Here is an 18,144-nt window from a genome sequence, read left to right as displayed (position 1 = left end):
AAAAAATGAATAAATTTAAAAAAAAATACCATTCTACGCCTTTCCAGACTCGGCCATGCGTAGAGGCGGCTCGTGGGTCTCCAAGACCCGAAAGTTGAGATCTTCTTTGAGACCCGGACACTGCGCCTGGGGCCTTTGCTGCCGTCACCATGCCACAAAATGAGTATATTGAGTTACACCGAAAGCGCTATGGGTACCGTTTGGATTACCATCAGAAAAAGAGAAAGAAAGTAAGTCTAGAGGCTCATGAGCATTCAAAGAAGGCAAAGAAAATGATTGGTCTGAAGGCAAAGCTCTACCATAAGCAGTGTCATGCTGAGAAAATACAAATGAAAAAGACTATCAAGATGCATGAAGAAAGAAACACCAAACAAAAGAACGATGAGAAGACTCCACAAGGGGCAGTAGTACCTGCCTATCTGTTGGACAGAGAGGGGCAGTCCCGAGTTAAAGTACTTTCCAACATGATTAAACAAAAACGCAGAGAGAAAGCAGGGAAATGGGAAGTCCCTCTCCCCAAAGTGCGTGTTCAGGGTGAAACAGAAGTACTGAAAGTTATTCGAACAGGAAAGAGAAAAAAGAAAGCCTGGAAGAGGATGGTTACTAAAGTGTGCTTTGTTGGAGATGGTTTTACACGAAAACCACCTAAATATGAAAGATTCATCATATCAATGGGCTTACGGTTTAAGAAGGCACATGTAACACATCCTGAACTTAAAGTCATATTTTGCCTGCCAATACTTAATGTAAAGAAGAATCCTTCATCCCCACTGTATACAACTTTAGGTGTTATTACCAAAGGTACCGTCATTGAGGTGAACGTGAGTGAGTTGGGCCTTGTGACACAAGGAGGCAAGGTTACTTGGGGGAAATATGCCCAGGTTACCAACAATCCTGAAAATGATGGCTGTATAAATGCTGTCTTACTGGTCTAATAGCACTTTGACAACTGATACAAACCAGTCAGAAAACCAGCATTACCATGTACTTCCGAATGCTACCAAACAGCCTTTCTTAAGAAGTCCTGCAGTCAAGAGAACTTTTTATTATGATATAAAAACATTAAAATGGTCCAGTTTTACAAATTGGTCTTTATTTTTTTATCTTCAGAGTTTTAAGTGTTAAGATTGAACAATTAAAAACTTCACCACTGTATGAGCAAGTAGCTACTCCTAGCCAAATCTATCATAAAAATAACCAGTGTTTAAAACTCAACAGCTTTTTTATACAGTTGCCTTTGACTCACGATGACCCATTTCTTTCAGACTGGAATTGTAGGCCATAATGTTTTCAATAGCTGCTTTTTCAAAAGTACATCACCAGCCTTTTCTAATAAAGTGCCTCTGGATGGACTCAAACTTTCAGCCTTCAATCAGCAGCTAAGTAGTTAACCGTTTACACTACCCATGGATGCCCTCTAAACGTTTCTCTTTTCTAGAAAAGATCTATATTGATACTGTATTTTCTATCTAACTATGAAAAAAGAAATAAACATATCAAAATATTTGTAAAAAAATACCATTCTACAACATCTCCAATTCTTAATCTGTAAATGAATTATGTACCTTGCATATACCTCATGTCAGCCTTCTGTTTTCTAGGCTAAGTTTTTGTGATGGACTATTTATCACACATTTGAAGCAATTTGATTCTGTTAAAATCATTGAAAGCTGAACTGAACCTCAGATACCAAAACAGTTAGAAAAGGAATTAAATATCCTTTGTGTACAACATAAGAGCTTAATATTGAACATACATACACACACACACACACACACACACACACACACACACACGGTTCTTCTACCAATAAAAATTTCTGTATTATTTAGGTTCTTGTTATTTGACAAAGTTTGTGTTTGTTTTTAATATAGAGTAAATTAGAACAGAACACTTGGGTTTTCAAAAGGAACAGAATATTCTTTATTCTGCTATGTTGTTCAATCTTTGCTTTCCCTATAACTTGTTTTTCTTGCTCTGAAATAAAAATCTGTTACCCTATGATACGTATTTCTCTTTGTCAAATGTAGCACTCATTTAGAGGTTTCATCTCACATCGTGTTCTCTGAATCCCCATGATGAGATTGTTCACTTTCCCCTTAGTCCTCACTACCATTTCAATCATTATTTATCTGCCACCTTCTCAGTTTCATTATTTTAAGTCCACATCAGCTGTCTCAGACACTAGCTTTGATCGTCCCTGTTGTTGCATTGCTATCACAATGCATATCAAGTCTGGACTCCTGAAGATGATAATAGTGTATAACTTATATTTGATTTCCTTTCTACTCCAAAATCTTGAGTGTGGGTCTGAGTTTGAGATGCATTTGGCATTGCACTTTACGATGGCTTAAACATAGTTCTCATTCACTGGACTCCTAGTACCCTCTCCTGAGACAAGGCACACTGTGACATTTTATAGATACATATGCTTATCATTTATGATCTTATTATTCATTCCAGCTCCATCCATATTGTTCCACATATATGTCAGTGTATTTTAAAACATAGGAAGAGTACAATTTTGGAGTCAAGAAACAATAATCAAATACTGGCTTTGCAACTGTATACTGTATGAACATTGATAAATTTGAATATATTTAACAAGAGATTACTGTTTTTCATTGGAATTTTAGCAATTCTAAACTGAAGGTAGTTAAGTGAGAATTTTAAGGGCAATAAACACGTGGAGACATTTCCAATTTTTGAGGCAGAGGAGAAAAGTTCTTCTCACACTTTCAAGACAAAAGAACCTAAAGAATCTATGGCTGATTTTTTTAAAGAGATCAGCATCTTGCTGTTGTAAAGAGACGTAATGGCTATGAAAGTGTAACTGGAAATTATCCTTTGGGGCAATGAGAGAATTCACTGAAAAAATTCTGGGGAAAATATATTTTCTTTGATTTTGGAAGTATGCAAGAGAGGGAACATCCTAGAGGACTCTATTAGGACATAACTGGGGGGAAAGTCAATGGTTGGAGAAGTTAAACTTCCTGGTTTTGATAGGCAAGGATCATAGTTCCCTAAAGACAAGTGGACAAAAAAGAAAGTAGCTGGATTCAAGGCCTCTTGCCAGAACCCAACATTATAAGATCATCTATCTTCTAAAGCAAGGAAATATATAAATATTTGGAAGGAGGAGTGGCATCTACTTCCTAAGCAACATTCCTAAGAAACACTATGAACTTTGATAAATGATGATAGTTACAGAAAGGCTTCAAGACTTTCTGTTCATAGTGTTGCCATGAGTCATGCTCGACTTGATGGCAATCAACAATAGAAATTGAAACAGAAATATAAATAATAGAAATAGAAATAATATAAAAATATAAATATATAGTTTACATACAGTCATACACATTGTTTCATGAATATACATTGTTTTATACAATCTTTATATTATCTTTTGTTCATGCACATTGTGTTTTATAAAATCACTCATACATATTATATTGTATATAATTAATTCTCACACACATTATATTGTATATAATTAATTACTATTTATCCATGGCTATTAATTCTCAAGGAATCACTCCTATTCCTTAAGCCCCATTTGTCCATAACCTTTTTTAGTGACTTCTCTCCTTCCTCTTTCTTCCACCCCCTTTGCCCTTACTCGTTTTAACATTTATACATATCTTGCTCAGTTATACTGATAAAAATGCTCTTATTAAATATTTGCCCTTATGAGATTTATTTCACTCAGCATAATGCTCTCTAAACCTTCTCATGTTTTATAATATTTTCTAAAATCATTGTTCCTTAGTAATATGTAGTATTCCATCATGTGAATGTACCACAATTTCCTAGTCCAATCATTAGTTGATGAGAATTTGGGCTATTTCTATATTTTGCTATAGTGAATGATGCTGCTATGCACATAGGTGTACATATCTCCATTCATATCTCATTTCTAATTTCCTTGGTGAAAATTGGTAGGTAATATAGGATTTTTATTTTCATCTTCTTGAGCCAATGCATTTTATGATCTCACCAGCAGTATATGATAATCATCCAATATTAGTAAAAAATTAGGGTACACTTTTCTATTTTAAACTGTAGATTTATAATGGCCTAGACTTTGTAGCATTTGATAATTAAAATTTTGCTCTGATCCTTTACAGAGCACAATGCAGGAATTTGAACATTGTATTAATTCCCAATTACTAGTTTTTCTTATTCTATTCATGCTTAACCATTCTGCTGTTGGGTAAAAACGATGACACAAAGACTAATCATGTTTGATACAAACATACTTCTTTCATCATTTTTGTTTCCCTTAAAAAAAAGATAAAGGCTTCTTTTGATTACAAAATCAAAGTCAAGCTTTTCTTGCTGTGGCACTCTTTACATACTACTGGAATACAGATTGCCATTCATTAATTTGCAAATCACTCAACACGTTTTCATTGACTGCTCAGGATATAAAAGAAATTCTTCTAAGGGAAAAGAGCAGGATACAAAATATATAGAGAAATCTATGCTCAAAGAACTTATGTTCTGGTGTGGAACAGAGAAGTAAAATATGCATTATACTAGATAATAACACAAAAGAGGACAATGAAGCAGACTAATGAGATATATAAGTTGACACAGGTGAGTATAATTTAATATACTGCAGACAGGGAAAACCTCAGAGAGATTGTGATATCTGAGTGAATATGTCAGAGGTAGAAAACAAACTATGTGGCTCTTCAGTGGCTTATATCCCGGGTGAGGTATAGAGAGAATGCAAAGAACCTCATCTGAAAGTGAATTTGATATATTCCTGGGTACCACTGTGCCTGAAACTGAAGAAGGAAAAAAGAGGAGTATTAAGAGGGAATATGGAGAAGAATTATGGAGAGCTTGATCAGGTAGAACTTTGGTAGTTATTGGAAGGATTTTGCCTTTTACTCTATGAGAGATGAGAAACCACTAGAGTTTTAAGCTGAACCGTAGCATAAACTGACTGGGTAATTGTATAATTCACAATAACAAAATGATGGAAACAACCTAAATGTCCAAGCATCATCCAAAAGAGCATTTCAAGAAATAGAAAGACCCATTGGTTGTCATAATTGGATTGAGTATGACAGAGATCATGATGATGGTACAAAAATTCAATAAGGTTCAGATCTGTTGTTCACAGAGCCATTATAAGTCTTGGTTAACAAAAGTAGGTATCAGGAAAGACTGGAAGAAGATATACTGCAATAACAACAGCCAACTCTTTAAAGAAATAAGAGGAAAAAAGATAACTGTAAGTAAAAATAAACGTTTACTGTCAAGAAGTATTTTAGGTTTATGTTTTTTGTTGGTTTTTGGTTTGTTTCTTTTTCTTTAAGGGAGGAAAAACAGCATGCTTGTCTGCTGGGAGGAAAAACCCAAGACAAAGAAAAAAATGATGATTCAAGTTACTGTGGAAAATGCCTTTTGTAATTTAGAGGAAATGGTATACAGGATGCAATAGTTAGACCCATAGAAAATGCATCCACCATATTAAGAGAGTATTAAAGCAGGAATTTACAAATCAAAGTAAGAGATAAGATGCAGTGATGAACTGGTCAGAATTGTTTCCTGAATGATAGAGATAGCAAGATTATTAGCTCATCATGAACATTGTAGAGGAAGTATTGAAAAAGTGAAAAAGTACTGGAATTACAAAACAATAATTTACAAAGTAGAAAGACATTAGATAAAAACATAAGGTTGATACTCAATGCATGATTGAGACATTTTATAAAGGGTCTACTTGAAAATGGTGATCAAGAATTTCAGGTAAGACAATTCAGCATGACTTATGAATAGTCTTCCAAACTCCCCACCATTATATTCTGTCTCTTAAAAACACTATGTAACAATCTTGTTATCTGCCATTTCTCCTAAATTCCTTCTCATCCGAAATTACCTGCTTTCTCTCTCAGTATCTTATACAAATCCTACCCATCATCCAAAGAATATGTGCTTTATCTTTTCTATTAAGATCCAAATAACATAACTGTGTATTTTGTCTTCTACTTTTATACTTATTGGTGCTTTGTAGTAATTTAAAGTTCATGCTTGGAATTAGATTGCAGAATAAAATGTCAGCTGTATAGCCTTAGGAAAATTCCTTTATCTCTATGTTTCCTAACCTATAAAAGAAATATGATAAACTAGGCTTTAATTGAGAGCTTCATGAGACAATACAGATAAACTACGTACTTTAAAGCCTGCTACTTAGTAATGCTTTATTATTACTAGTCCATTGTACTGAATGTTGTTGTTGTGTGCCATTGAGTTCACTACAACTCATCATGACCCTATGAACAGTAGGTCTAAAACTTGTCCTATCCTTCACCATCTTCACAACCTCTGGTATACTCAAGCCCATTGTAGAAGTCACTGGGTCAAATCAACTTACTGAAGGTCTTCCTCTAGTTCTCTGACTTTCCACCTTTCCCTACATCATGTCTCTCTCCAAGGACTGGTCCTCCTGAGAATATGTCCAAAATAGTGAGACGAAGTTTCACCATCTTTACCTCTAACATAAACTTGAGTTACACTTCTTTCAAAACAGATCTTTATCTTTTGCCAGTCCATGGTATTTCCAATACACTTCTCTATCATGCCAATTCAAAGGCAAAAGCTCTTCTTTGGTCTTTTTAATTAATCGGCCAAATTTAAGACTCATAGCAAGTAACTGAAAAGATTAAACCTGTCAGAAACAGTTAAGTCTTTAAATAGACAACCATGTTCTTTGGAACTTTGGTCAGGTCCTTGACAGCAGATTTTTCTATGCAACACATCTTTTATTTCTTGACTGCTGCACCATGACTATTGACTGTGGATCCAAGTGAAATGAAACTGCTGACAACTTCAATCTCTTTTCCATGTCATGTGACGTTGACACCTTTTGGTTCAATAGTGAAGATTTCTGATTTCTTGATGTTGAAATGTAACCAATAAGACTTAGTTATTAATAAGACTAAGTCATTGATCTTCTGTAATAAGTGCTTCAGATATCCTTTATTTTCCACAAGCAAGGCTGTGCCATCTGTATAACACAAACTGTCAATGAGTCTCCAATTCTAATGTCACAGTTTTCCTGCTTTAGTTCAGTTTTTTTTAAATGATTTGTTCAATATACAGATTGAATAGGAAAAGTGAAAGAATGTATCCTGACAAACACTTTTACTGATAAATGAACAGTAACTAAATTTTCATTATTAGATAATTTATTAATTTATGTTAAAGATTTCTAGGGAAGACGATTATATAAGCTCATTAAAATAAGTAGTATGTGCTGTGATTTTATTTTTTCCACAAAATACTAGTCAGAAGAGACACACTGTATGAGTAATACTAAAAATGAATTATACTTAATAATTTGCAATGGAGAGTCCAATACCACTGTACAAACTATAATGGTGAAATAGATTTATTTTTGTGGTTCCTTACATGTCTAGGATGGAGTGTCATATTAGAAAATATGTTAACTCATGAAAATACCTAGCAGCTTTCCATAACATTTTAGTGACAAATTTTATGTTTGATCTAACATTATTCTTTAAAAGAGAGAAAATACAGACAAACTGTATTATTTCACAAGAACACATAAAACACTATATTATATTTTATATTAAATCTATAAACAGTAGATATGTTCCTGCTATACTTATCTGTTGCTGTAATAACAGAAAAACCAAAATTAAAAGGTTTTAACAAACAAAAATTTATTCTCTCACAGTTTAGGAAGTTAAAGAGAAGTCTAAATTAAGGTTTGCTGCTGGTTGTGGTCAGGTGCTGTCAAGCTGAGCATGACTCATAGGGACCCTATGAACAATCTACCAGAACCCTATCCTATCCTGTGTCATCCTTACTATCACTGTCATACTTAAGTCCATTGCTGTAGTCACTGTGTAAATCCACCTGGTTGATGATTTTTCTCTTCCTCATCTCTCCATCTTCCCAAACATGATGTTTCTATTCAAGGAATAAATAGCTTCTTCTAGCAATATGTCAAATGTATATATTCATATTAGAAGAAGCTTTATCATCTTTGCCTAAAGGAACACTCTGGTTGCAACTTCTCTAAGACAATTGTTTATCCTTTTGGCAGACATGATATAGACAGTACTCTTCAAAACTACAGTTCAAAGGCATCTATTCTTCTGTAATCCTTATTCATTGACAAGCCATCAGCAACACAGTAAGTGCTGAAAAGACCATGGCCTGATCTCAAACAGGTATCCAATCCATATTAGTCCTTGGTTATTTGGAAAGTCAATAAAATGTCTCAGAAAAGTAATTAAGTCAACAAAACTTCCTATATTGAACTTCAACAATTTAAACAGGTCCTTTACTGTGGACTTTCCCACTACAATATGTCTTCTGATCTCCTAACTGCTTTTTCCAAGTATAATGATTATGAATCTAAGTAAGATGAACTTGTTGACAGCTTCATTCTTTCTCCATCTATCATGATCTTTCTTACAGGTCCAGTGATGAAATTTCCCTGACATTGTGAAGCAATTGATATTGAAAGCTGTATTCGTTCAGCTCCTGCTTCAAGTTCTCCTCACATTTGGCAAGCAAGGTGTGTCATCTGCAAAATGAAGGTTATTGATGACTCTTCTTCCAATCTTATGTCATACTCTTTCTTCTTCACAGAGTCCAGCTTCTCTAATTACTTGCCTAGCAAGCATGTTGAATAGGTATACAGAAAGGATAACACTCTGACACATGACTTTTTAAATTATAAGCCATTTGGTGTTTCCTTGGCTTCCCAGAGTTCCCAGTGAGCTCTGGTAGACTAGTGGTAAGAAACTTCACTGTAACTCCAAAGGCGTGTGGGTCACATTCTCAAGATGCTTGTGGGAGGACAGAAGTTCTCTTCCCATGTGGTTTATTGTCTCTGAAAACCCACTGGAGGGTGAGCTATGAGTTGGTTGGTTCCAACTCGATGGTAAACAACAGTGTTTCCTTGCTCTGATCACACAACATCCCCTTGGCCTATGTATAGGTTTCACCTGAGCATAATTGTTTTGGGATTCCTATTCTTCTTAATGTTAACTATACCTTGTTATGATCCAATATATCAACTCTGTTTTGAATCTAAAATGAGACTGATTCAAAATACTACCTAAATAGTTTGTATCTTCCTTTATTAACATAAATTATTCTAATCTTGTCTCCTTAATCTCATACTGTTATAACTCATAGAACATAGAATAATTATATTACATGAAAAAGTGGAGGACAATTATCATATCCTAAAACTTGTGTTTTTGTCAAATTCAGACACATTTGAGGAGAGGGGGAACAACTTAATCCCTAGCAGTTCCTTTATTTCAAATCGGACATGGAGTAGATACAATGAAATTTCATTTTTACCTTGCTTTTAATATCATGCATCTCAACAAAATTACCAAGCACTATTACATATTAAGGGGGCTCTGGACCTAATGTTAAAAATATGCAGTTCAATCTTGAAGGCACACAGCTGCTTCATGGGAGAAGAAAGAGTAGTAATCTCTTCTAAGTGATTTAAGCCTTTGAAAACCACTAGAGGGTTAGCTATGTATTGGTTCTGACTCAATGGCATACAACATAACATATTAAAATGAAAAGCCCAATCTCAATTTTCTTCTTCAAGCAATAATTATCATCCAGAAAATACTTCGCTTTTACAAGAAGAGTGACTCAAGGACATTTTTTTAAATTTTATAGTGAGATGCTTAGACATATGCCAACATCTTTCATATCAATAAATCTATGTCCTAATGTGATACATTAAGACTATACTGATTATGAAATAAAATTTCTTCAGTAAATACTACGGTAAATTACCATTAAAACAATTTAATCTTCCATTAAGACAAAGATATGGTTAAAGAAAACATCTGTCTGTGGAAAGAAATATGAAGAGAAAGAATTACCTAAAAGCCAATTATTCCTCTGATACATACTTCCTTTCCAGAGATAACAGTATTGCATGTTTTCAAAAATTAAAATTCTAATCATTTGTTAAGAATACATCTTTAATTTTTATATTATTTTCCTGTACTAATAATTTACAACTTTTAATACAAAAGGTTAACATTCAAGAACTATCATCATAATTGTATAACCTAAATAAGCCTATTTCTATTTTACATGATTATGACAGCATTACAGATATATGGAACATTGATCTCACAACGGAGAAATAGGAAATGAGAATATTAATTGGATTTGTGATCTCTGTTCCACATCTTTTCTCTTTAATTTGAAAATTACTATAACTTTCATATGCTTGGGGGAAAAAGTCTGCAAATAAGAATTTATAGAATGCCTTGATGAATGCAATGTGCTTTTCAATGGAATTAATTTAATTATGTATACAAAAAGGTGATATTTAAGTAAGTCTATATGCCTTTTTATGTTAACATATGTGTATGTCTGTGTAATCTGTTAGATATATCACCAATACTCCAGTCTCTCAAATTGGAATAAGCATCATCTTTTTTTATTTTCTTTAATTTCTTTTCAGTTTCATCTTTTGGCTGAGCTCTCCTGCCTTGTATTAAAAAAAGTCACCTATTCTGATATATCACTCTAGAATTAAATATTGGCCATCTCTGCTTAAAACTTATTACTCTTTCCTGTACTCTGCTAGTTGAACACCAGAAAAACACAACAAACACAATGACACATAATTAACAATTTAATCACTTGTCTGAATTATAAAAGTTGTGTTTATGCTTTCCCTTCATTTTGATCTGTAACTAAATGTGCAGATTACTTGGTTTCTAAAGCAACTACCCGAGACTACTTCCGTATCTAAACATATCTAATGATTGTAATAACAACTAGAGCATTTTTGTAAATTCAGATGTCTTCGCTCTCCAATGACTTCTGTCTAAAATTATAAACATTACTTTTCCAAAATAATTTTTCCATCATTCTATGTCTTCTTCAAAACCTCACAGCTAACTACCATGTCATGTTTATATAAAGGTAAATTCTTTATTTCTGAGATATAAAACAAAAACCTCAAATTTACTGTCATTGAGTTGGAACTGACATAGCTCAGCCTGTCAAGAATATTTTCAAGGCTGTAAATTATATGAGAATATACTGCATATCTTTTTCTTTTGGTGTCATTGGGGGATGAAGACTGTCAAAGTAGCTTTAGCTTTGGGTTTCCTGTGCAACTACATATGGATTGTGTATAAGACTACATTCTCCACTCACAAATTATAATTTTCAATTGTAGTTTTGTTGTTTCCTGTCAAGGCCTTAAAATTCCTTGCCTAAATAGATCTAATTTTCTATTTTTTCACTGTTCAAGTTACCTATAGTATGCACATATTTTTTCTTTTTATTTTCATTTTTAAAAGTCTTCATTTTAGAGCAAGAGCTACCATATTTTATTGTTGTGAACTTTTACTTTCACTAAGAATTAAAGATGAACATTTTGTTCCATATCACAGAGCATGGAAACAGATAGAACAAAAAAACCTAAATGTGTAGAACAATATAAAATAAAAATTTTTAAAAACATTAAATAAATATATTAAATAAAGATTACATAAATTAAATCCACAGAAGCCAAGATATGATCTTGAATCAATTCCATCAGAATTTCAAGATCATCTTAAAACAGTTTTAAGGCATTAAACACCAATGATTGAAGACCAGATGAGTTGTGAGATGATATCAAAGATATTATCCCTGAAGAAAGCAAATGGCTATTACAAAAATGGAGGAGATTGGAAGTCTTAGTGATACCAATCAGATAAGAGAAGGAAATAAGAGATATCCAAATTGGCAAAGAGGAGGTATAATTATCTCTCTAGGCAGATGAACAGAACAGGGAGACACTGGATGGTTCAAAATCAAGAAAGGGGTCCGTCGTGGATGTATTTTGTCTCCATACCTTTCCAATCTGTATGCAGATCATCCAAGACGATGGACTATACAAATCAAAATGGATATCATAGGAAAGATACATTTCACTGGAACATCAAGTAGCAAAAACAAAAGAAGTCAAAGTGAAAGAGCTGATCACTGGGGAGACAAAGCAAAGTATTATAATGGAATGTGTAGAGAGTTAGAATAGGAGAATAAGAAAGGAAGAACTCACTGCATTTTTTAAGCAGAAAGAACTGAAAATCAAATTGAAAACTTGTGTTGCAATATTGAAAGATGCTATGGCAATACTGAAAAGAAGATGTAGGAAATGCAAAGAGTCACTGTACCAGAAAGAATTTATTGATACTAAAAAAATTTCAGGAAGTGCCATGAACAGGAGCCAATGGTAATGAAAGAGAAAGTGTAAGCTGCATTGAAGGCATTGGCAAGAAATAAGATCACTCATATCCATCGGATACCAATTGATTTGTTTCAGTTAACAGATGCAGCCTCGAATGTGCTCACCAGTCTATGCCAAGGAAATTTGAAGGACAGCTGTCTTGCCAATGGATTGGAAGAGGTCTATATTTGTTTCCATTCCCAAGAAATATGATCTAACTGAAAGTGGAAACTACTGAACAAAATCATTAATATCACATACAAGCATCAAGCAAAATACTGCTGGAGATCATTTAAAGAATTCTAGAACAGTACATAGATAGGGAACTGCCAGAAGTTGAAGCAGGAGTTAGAAGAAGCCATGGTATCAGGGATATCATTGCTGATGTATGATAAATCCTGGCTGAAAGTAAACAATATCAGAAGAATATCTATTTGTGCATTATTGACTACACAAAGGCATCTGACTGTGCAGAGCATAACGAGTTGTGGCTGATACTGAGAAGAATGGGAATCCGTGAGCACTTAATTGTGCTCATGCAAAACCTTTCCCTGGACCAGGAGGCTGCTTTATGAACAGAACAGGAGAACACTGCATTGTTTAACATGGAGAAGGAAGTGCGTCAGGGTTGTATTTTCTTTTCATACCTATTCAATCTTTATGCTGATCCTAGAAAATGATCCTAGAAGCTGGATGCTATGAAAAGGAGGGTGGCATTCATATTGGAGGGAGACTCATCAATAACCTACATTATGCAGATGACACAATTTTGCTTGCTGAAAATGAGGAGGACTTTAAGCACTTGTTGAAGAATAACAAGTAATGCAGCCTTCAGTATGGATTACATTTCAACGTTAAGAAAACAAAGATTCTTACCACTGGACCAATAGGCAACATCCTGATGGATAGAGAGGAGATTGAAATTGTCAACAGCCTCACCTTGTTTGGATCCACAATTAACACCCTTGGTACAAGCAGTCAGGAAATAAGGAGGTGCACTGCACTGGGAAAATCTGCATTTAGGGACTTCTCCAAATTATTGAGGAGTAATGTCAGTTTGAGGACTAAGGTGCATCTGATTCAGCTCATGGTCTTTATGATCACTTGCTATGTGTCTGAGAGTTGGACAATGAATAAGGATGATAGAAAAATAATTGACACCTTTGAGCTGTGCTGTTGAAGATGAGAATTGAACATTCCATGGACGGCCAAAAGAACAAACATATAAGTCTTCAAGAAGGTGCAGCTGGAGTGATCTTTCAAGGCAGGAATGAAGAGGCTTTGCCTCACATATATTTTTGCTAGGAGGGGCTATTCTTGGAGAAGGTCATCATGCTGGTAAGTGTAGAGGGTTGGTAAACAATAAGAAGACCTTGAACCAGGTGGATTAACATAGTGACTGCTGCTGCAATAGGCTCTTGTCTGTCAGGAAGTGTGAGGATGGCATAGGATAGAACAAGGTTCAGATCTTTTGTTCATAGGGTTGCTATGAGTCATATTCTACTGTACGGCATTTAACAACAACAGAAAAATATTAGCGGTCACTGCAGTGATTAAAGATATACTCACTAGTTTCTAGTCTTACATAGTTGAAGAATGAAATACATAAATAAACTATGAATAGTATGATATATTTAAAAATAAAACCAAGATTTTGTTTCTCACTATGATCTTGCAAAACAAGACAAATCTAAAAGTTCTTAGTCAACTTAAATATTTGAAAAGATAAATTCTTACGGATACAAAGAAATCCTATCCAGTACATACACAAGTTTATCTAACAATAACAACAATAAAAGTTTTATATTGGTTTATTTACAAAGTTCATAAACATTGCTTTTCACACCAGATCATTCCCATTACCTTTATCCACACCTACCTTCCCTCATCAAATTGTGTGATCCTATGATTAATCACCCCACTCACCTCACCCCACCACGCCAATTCACATCTATCTGCCCCTCCCTTGGATCCTCATATATGTTCTACAATAATGGTCTTATACAGTATTTGTCCTTACTGGACTGAGTTAGTTCACTTAGAATAATGCTCTCCAGTCCGTCCTAAGCTAGGTAGTGATTTAAAAAAATCATTGCTCCTGCATGCTGCATAGTATTCCACATGTGAATGTACCATAATTTCTCAATCCTTTCAATTGTGGTTGGACATCTGGGCTGTTTCCACGTTCTTGCAAAAGTGAGTAATGCTGCTATGAACCCGTATGTACAAATTGCCATCTGTGTCTCAGTCCTCATTTTCCCAGGATATATTTTAAGCAGTGGAATAATTGGGTAATATGGAATTTCTATGTCATGCTTTTTGAGGAAATATCAATCTGCCTAGTATATTGTATAAAAAGACTGCTAAATACAGCTAGAATGCTCAATCTGGAGAAAATAAAAATTAATGAATGGGAACTTTTAAAGATTAAATCCCTGTGTGCATCAAAAACGTTTTCTAACAGAGTGGAAAGAAAACCTATTGACTGGACAAAAAGCATTTGGTAATACCATTTCTGACAAGGTTCTTATACCAAAAGTTTATAGTGCCTACAGGACATCCACAAGAAAAAGACTGATCACACAATTACAAAATGGGAAAAAGACATGGAAAAACTTTTCACAGAGGAAGATATTTGTATGGCCAACAGACACTTGGAGAAATGCTCAATATCACTGGCAATAAGAGAAATTAAAATCAAAACCACAATGAGATATACCATCTCACTCTAGTAGCAGTGGCAAAGTTTAACAGGACAGCAAATAATAAATGTTCGAGAGGAAGTAGAGAGATAGGAACTCTTATACATTGTTGGTGGAATTGTAATATGGTACAATCCACATTCTTAAAATGTACTTTCAATGGCTTATTATAGCTAGAACTAGCCTGGCCCTCCACAAACTCAGTTCTTACTCTTTTGATCTTCTTCCTATCCAGAATACTAATCTTTTGTCACCTAAACCTGGATCTATACAACAGTGGTTCTGAATTCACAATGAATTAACCATAGTTTTGTCAAAAATGTATTTTATATCTTGCATGTATAACATTTCTTACTGAAGAATTCTACATACCCTTGGTTTTCACGAGTTCACCATAAGATATTGATAGGTATTGAATAAAACACACACAATACTCTTGGCTTATAAGAAGAGCCTAAAATATAAAAACTGATGACTACATTTGCAGCTATAAGAATAAAGTAATTGTCACAAAAATACTCAAGGTATTAACATCAGAAAATTATACAACAGGAATGTAAATGTACAAATGTTAAGTAGTGCTGTGAAACTTACTGCCTGTAATGGTGCACAAGTGTGTCCTTGAGAATCAGCTCTACTTAAACTAATATCTTATTTAAAAGAAAAGTTAAATATTATAGCTGTATTATGACCTCAAAAGTGGAATTATATCTAATTGTCTTCATCCTTACACACAATTATCTTTACATATGAAATGTATTTTGAATACTGAAATTAACTCTACACATGAACCTACTAAATAAATCAGAGTATAGTAGAAAATAAAGGTAAAAACTTTCTACTGTATGAATATAGTAATAATTCTCAAATAAGAAAAGTAAGATGTGGAACAGAGATTAAAAATCTAATTAACTGTCTCGTTTCCAGTATTTCCTTTGTCAAATTAAGGTTCCATTCATCATATTTTAATTTTGGGGAAAGATAATGCCTATGTATGGATTACGCTTATGAGACTGAGTCCAAAAAAAAAATACTTTGGTTTATTTCTAGATTATATAGTAAATAAACTATGCCTTTGTGATTAACTTATTCAAAATTTGTATGCTGAAGCTCTTTGCCCACTAATAATGCAAAGCCTCGTAGAATTCTTTCCTCTTTATCAGCTTGCAAATGTGAATACATTAGAAGCAGTTATTTGGCCTGGGATATAAATAGTTGAAATAAATTTCCTATTTCCTCATTTTTTTAAGAAATAAGTTTAAAAGCTAGCTGGATTATAATATTCAAACTACTCAATATTAGAACTTTACATGTTATTAACTGTCTGAATACAATATCATCCTAAAGAGCTTTAAATTTTCGTTTTAATTGTCTATACCTTTTTTCATAACGAATATTCACCCAATAATTACTGTAACTTCTTTTACAAAAAGAATTGCAAAGAAAAAAGAGAGATATCAATTGCTTAATAAAACAATGTTCTATTGCTGTTGTTGTTGTTAAGTGCTGTCGAGTCGCACGCGACTCACAGCGACCTTGTGAAGGAGAGTCCTCGACGCTTGGGTGTCTCTCATCCTCTCTCCAGGTTCATAGGGTTTCCAGAGGCAAGGAAGTGGATGCCACTCCTCCTTCCGACGTTCTATTAGTGCAAGAAAAAGAATTTGAGAAAAGAAAATTCTGACCAAGAGGCAGTAGTCAGAACAGAGCAGGGTAACACTGTATGGTTCAAAATTGGGAAGGGTGTACGCCAGGGGTGCATCCTGTCTCCATACCTTTTCAACATGTATGCAGAGCAGATTATCCGAGAGGCTGGGCTATATGAGGAGAATTGTGGCATCAGGATTGGTGGAAGATCTATTAACAATCTCCGTTATGCAGATGACACAACCTTGCTTGCTGAAACTGAGGAAGACCTCATGCACTTGCTGCGAAGGGTCAAGGACTGCAGCCTTCAGTATGGACTGAGGCTCAATGTCAAGAAGACAAAGATTCTCGCCACTGGACCAATTAGCAGCGTCAGGATGGATGAGGAAGAGATTGAGAGTGTTCACAGCTTCAGTTTTCTCGGCTCCACAGTCAACACTCTTGGTACCAGCAGTCAGGAAATCAAAAAGTGTATTGTGATGGGAAAGTCTGCTGTTAGGGACCTCTCAAAGGTACTCAGGAGCAACAGTGTCTCTCTGGAGACTAAGGTGTGCCTGATACAGGTCATGGTATTTGCAATCGCTTGTTATGCATCAGAGAGTTGGACAATGACTAGGGAGGACAGAAGGAGAGTGGATGCTTTTGAGCTGTGGTGCTGGAGAAGGGTACTGAATGTACCATAGACTGCCAGGAAAACAAAGAGATTCATCTTGGAGAGGATTAAACCAAGCTACTCCATGGAGGCAAGGATTCTGGGGCTTCGTCTGACATACTTTGGACATGTTGCCAGGAGGGACGGGTCCTTGGAGAGGGACATCATGCTTGGGAGGGTGGAGGGACAGCTCAGGAGGGGAAGACCCTCTATGAGATGGATTGATTTGCTGACTGTGGTAATCGGGATGGGTGTGTCAGAGGCAGTGCGGTTGGCGCAGGATAGAGCAGGGTTTAGAGCTGTTGTGCATAGGGTCGCTATGAGTTGGAAACGACTCGACGGCACATAACAACAACAACAACAACAACATGTAAGGAAAGTTGACAAATCTTTTATACACACACACACACACACACACACACACACAATTTCATCAAAATAACAGGGCACCTTTATTCTTATTTTGTTTACCTTGCAATTATAAGTGCATTTTTACAATATCACAATTAGTTGTTTAAATTAAAAAAATCCTTTTGTCCCTAAAATCAAAGCTCATTATTTCCATGAATTTTGTTGTAATTTTTAAGGCAAGCCTGTATCAGGGTCAAGTTAAGGAATGTTAGTGTGATTACCTTATTCGTTTAATCAGTACAATGAACCCCTTTTATAATAGCAGCTGACTCCAGTGAGGTTTGTGTGACTATAATCGCAAGGAAGAGATTGTTCATCTTTCTCCCAGAAGCCACTAGTGGTTATGATGGTACACGACAAGATAGGCTCTCTAAGTCCCTCCCCTTTCTCAGGGGCTCAAAGGGACTGGATGAAAATTGTCAATACTGTGAGATTCTCAGTGGGTTGTGGGGATCAAGTTGGAACAAAGACTC

At 34.9% G+C, this 18,144-nt stretch overlaps 1 protein-coding gene and 1 pseudogene across 1 annotated transcript in view; one reads left to right on the top strand and one right to left on the bottom strand.

The window, feature by feature from the left end:
- Positions 1–18,144, bottom strand: part of GALNT13 (UDP-N-acetyl-alpha-D-galactosamine:polypeptide N-acetylgalactosaminyltransferase 13 (GalNAc-T13)) — an 869,120-nt gene that overhangs the window by 502,275 nt on the left and 348,701 nt on the right. The window lies entirely within an intron of this gene.
- On the top strand, positions 150–935 carry LOC102855959 (annotated as a pseudogene).

This window comes from Elephantulus edwardii, unplaced genomic scaffold (assembly GCF_000299155.1).
Source record: "Elephantulus edwardii isolate Elephantulus edwardi_28Jun2011 unplaced genomic scaffold, EleEdw1.0 scaffold00010, whole genome shotgun sequence".
NCBI classification, from domain to species: Eukaryota; Metazoa; Chordata; class Mammalia; order Macroscelidea; family Macroscelididae; genus Elephantulus; species Elephantulus edwardii.
This window is presented reverse-complemented; position numbering and strand designations above follow the sequence as displayed.